The sequence below is a fragment of the Protobothrops mucrosquamatus genome, unplaced genomic scaffold (genome assembly GCF_001527695.2).
Source record: "Protobothrops mucrosquamatus isolate PMUCROS unplaced genomic scaffold, P.Mucros_1.0 scaffold6702, whole genome shotgun sequence".
NCBI classification, from domain to species: domain Eukaryota; kingdom Metazoa; phylum Chordata; class Lepidosauria; order Squamata; family Viperidae; genus Protobothrops; species Protobothrops mucrosquamatus.
In genome coordinates, this window is record NW_015392520.1 from 28970 (window position 1) to 33737 (window position 4768).

Genomic DNA, 4768 nt, shown 5'->3' on the forward strand with positions numbered 1-4768 from the left:
CTCTCTCTGCCCCCAGACCCCCACAAGGTACAACCCCCCCCACCACCACCAAGGAAGATGCCAGCCTGAGACACGGCAGAGAATGCAACGCCCTCAATCCGGAAGCAACGACTACAGTTCCCAGCGTCCTCTCATCCGCCAAACCCTTGCAGTCTGGCTCTCCGGGAGCCTCCCCCCCCAGACCCCACCTGCCCCTCCCCACGAAGCCGAACCCTTCTCATTCTCCACCCTTCTCTTGTTTGAGAAGCAGAAGAGAGGACATCCACACCCAGCCACACACACACACAACTGAACTAAAAGCAAAGCAGCCCCAGGCCCAGGTCAGAAATGGTGTATAGGAACTCCTGCTTGGGCAGGGGGCTGGACTAGATGACCTGCAAGGTCCCTTCCAACTCTGCTATTCTGTCCTGTCCTGTCCTGTCCTGTCCTGTTCTGTTCTGTTCCTTATTTCTATTCTATTCTATTCTATTCTATTCTATTCTATATTGTTATTCTATTCTATTCTATTCTATTTTCCTATATTCCTATATTCTATTCTATTCTACTCTACTCCTACTCTATTCTATTCTAATATATTTTCTATTCTATTCTATTCTATTCTATTCTGTTCTATTCTATTCTATTCTATTCTATTCTATTCTATATTCCTATATTCTATTCTATTCTATTCTATTCTATTCTATTCTATTCTATTCTATTCTATTCTATTCTATTCTATATTCCTATATTCTATTCTATTCTATTTTATTCTATTTTCCTATATTCTTATATTCCTATATTCTATTCTACAGTATTCTATTCTATTCCTACTCTACTCCTACTCTATTCTATTCTAATATATTTTCTATTCTATTCTAATTTCTATTCTATTCTATTCTATTCTATATTCCTATATTCCTATATTCCTATATTCTATTCTATTCTATTCTATTCCATTCCATTCCATTCTATTCTATTGATGGGAGACCACCAGGAAATGCCAGTAACCAGGAAGGGGCTATGCTAGGAACTTTAATATTTTTTTTTTTTTTAGAAATCCAGAAACGACAGAAAAATGCTTGCTCGGGGCAGCCAGCTTTTCAAACCTCCAACATGCCCCCCTTCCCAGCACCATGGAGGGAGGGGGGAGAATGGAGGGAGGGGGGGCGAGGCGTCGAACCCCGACTGGTCCTGGAGAGCCCGAACAGGCACAGCCCCCCCCCTCCTGGGGTCTCTACTCTTCCCACTAAGAACAGAGGCCGTGCCGTGGGCTGGTGCCAGGTTGGCATCTGTGAGTGGGTAGAGGCGTTGTGTAGGAGAGGTTTTGTAGAAGCACAAGCAGGCGTGGCAGTGGGGGGGGGCAAGGGATTATCTCGGCGGGGGGCTCTGGGGAAGGGGGTGCCGGGTGCGAAAGAGAACACGAGGAACCGCTGCGGGACCAGACAGGATCTTCAAATCTGCTCATTGTGACACGGACCCCCCAAATTGGGAAGACTGTGCTGATGCATCTGCACTCTGCACATGCAGCCTCTGCCTGGGCCGGGTGGGTGAAATGAGGAAGTTGCAACGCTGTTGTCGTTTGTGTGACACTCCTGTGCGGCGTTAGCAAACTAACAACCACAATCCCCAACGGGGAGCCCTCCAGATTCACCCCAGTGCTACAAAACGTGTTCTCCTAAGTCAGGGGTCTTCAAATGTGGCCCTTTTAGGACCTGTGGGCTTCAACTCCCAGAATCCCTCAGCCAGGCACCCAGGCTGAGGAATTCTGGGAGTTGAAGTCCACAGATCTTACAGGCCTTGGTCAGGGGTCTTCAAACCTGGCCCTTTGATGACTTGTGGACTTCAACTCCCAGAATTCCTCAGCCAGGCACGCGTGCCTGGCTGAGGAATTCTGGGTGTTGAAGTCCACAAGTCATCAAAGGGCCAAGTTTGAAGACCCCTGATTTAAATGATATCCACATGCAGATTCTCACGCACATCATTAAACCAGCTTTGCAGATCCAGAGCAATATTCCAGGAGAACAAAACTGGAATATGACTCTATTTTCTATTTTTCTTTTAAAAAAGAAAAGTAGAACAAGCTTTCTTTTTTAAAAAAAATAAATAAAAATCCTTCCCTTTAGAAAATTAGAACATCAAAGGAAGGCGGGTGGAAACACAGATCCCCAAGATTGCTTAACCATTTTGTTTAACAATTTTATTTTATTTTTTTTAACTTTTTTTCCCCAATGTCTTTTGTTTAGTTTTATTCTGTCTCTGCTCAATTTCCCACCCCCCTTTCAACCTTTTAAATAAAATAAAATGAAATTGTTAAACGTATCCCTGAGATGCTGGATTTTTACATGCAACTATGTCAAGGTGACCAGCTATTGTGACCATCCCTATCCAAAAGCACAGGTGAGATTTTGGAAGTTTTTAAGAAGAGATTGGACAGCCATTTGTCTGAAATGGTGTAGGTAGGGTTTCCTGCCTGAGCAGGGGGTTGGACTAGATGACCTCCAAGGTCCCTTCCAACTCTGTTATTCTATTCTATTCTATTTTCTATATTGTATTCTATACTGTATTCTATCTATATTCTATATTCTATTCTATATTCTATATTCTATTCTATTTTCTATATTGTATTCTATACTGTATTCTATCTATATTCTATATTCTATTCTATATTCTATATTCTATTCTATATTCTATATTCTATTCTATATTCTATTCTATTCTATCTATATTCTATATTCTATTATCAGTATTCTATTCTATTATCAGTATTCTATTCTATATTGTTCTATTCTATTCTACTATCAGTATTCTATATTCTATTCTATTCGATTATCAGTATTCTATTCTATATTCTAATTCTATATTCTATTCTAATTCTATATTCTATTCTATTCTATTCTATTCCACTCCACTCTATTCTAGTTTCTATATTGTATTCTATATTGTATTCTATCTATATTCTATATTCTATTCTATATTCCATTCTATATTCTATATTCCATTTTATATTCTATTCTATTCTATATTCTATTCTATCTACATTCTATATTCTATTATCAGTATTCTAGTCTATTATCAGTATTCTAGTCTATATTCTGTATTAGTCTATTCTATTATCATTATTCTATATTCTATTCTATTATCATTATTCTATTCTATATTCCAGTGGTGGCAAACCTATGTATGGCACGTGTGCCAGAGGCGGCACTCAGAGCCCTCTCTGTGGGCACACGCGCCATGCCCCGGAGATGGCAACCGTCCCTCTTCAACCAGCCGCCTGCTAACTCGCTGAGGTCCCACATGGCCAGATGCATCCCAGCACCCATGCGCTCGCTGGCCTGTGTGTGCAGGGGCCGATAATGTCAGGCAGCAGCCGCCCCGGCCCCTGCCTCCCCTTGCCCTGTGACAATGGCAACCCCACCTTGCCTCGCCTCAGCCCGCAGGACGAGCCTCCTGCCCACCGCCCCACCTGCCAGAGACCCCCTGGATCTCCCCCAACCCTCCCCGCCCCCCACAGGCGTCCCTCCCCACGAGCAACATCGAGGTGATCACACCCACCTTGGCCGCACCCACCCAATCTGCCATGACCACAGCCACGCCCACCCAATGGGCCATGCCCACCTGGCACCCGGCGATAAATAAGTGGGTTTTCGGTTGCAGTTTGGGCACTCGGTCTCTAAAAGGTTCGCCATCACTGCTATATTCCAATTCTATATTTTATATTCTATATTCTATATTCTATATTCTATATTCTATTCTATTCTATTCTATTCTATTAATTCTATATTTTATATTTTATATTTTATATTATTTTATATTATTTTATATTATTTTATATTATTTTATATTATTTTATATTTTATATTTTATATTTTATATTTTATATTTTATATTTTATATTTTATATTTTATATTTTATATTTTATATTTTATATTCTATTCTGTTCTAGCAGCGAGCCCCTTATGCAAATGCTGATCCTTAACATAACAGATCAAGGCAACCCCATCTCTCTCTTTTTTAATGCCGGTTTGAACCCGGGGCCAATCTCGGGTGTCCTATTAAATGTGGGCTTGTGGAAGTTGACACGACTGAATTAATCTAGTTGCAAACGTGATTCCTTCACCCCATAATCTTCACTTTCTAGAAAGCTGACAAGTCAGCAAACCTGGCCAGGCGTGTCCCAACGGGGTTGCAAAGAAGAGAACGCACTCTGCACCTGGTCAGAGGCCCAGGGATATTTTCCCCAGATGGCGATCTAAAAAAAACGTAGGGAAGAAAGAGAAGGCTGGGGAAACTCAGGAATGGAGGAGGGGGGGCGCGCAGGTAAGGGTCATGTGTTGGGGAGGGGGAGAGATGGCTACTCAATGCCCCCATCTCCCCCCACCCCTTGTTGGTGTTGGTGGACCTGTAATGTTTTCCTCGGCAGTAGCTTGATTAAAATATTGTTTTCTCCTGGTTTGTCTGGTGTCAATCCCTGCTTATCTGGAGCACGGAGAAGAAATCCTGAAATGGCTTTCTCTCTCTCTCTCTCTCTCTCTCCCCTGGGGACAGGACCCATTTTGGCACAGGCCTCGTACGCGCGCGCACACACACGCAACACACTTTCCCTTTCAAAAAAGAGACCGGGCCTGGGGGGGCCACTAAATCTCCTGCCAGGAAGGGGGCTGCGACAACGAATTATCTGGAGCAGCTAATGAGGCTGCCTAGCTCTGGGTTGGAAACTCCAGGAGTTTTATTTCAGCATTCACACACACACACACACACACAAAACGCAGAGAGAGAGAGAGAGAG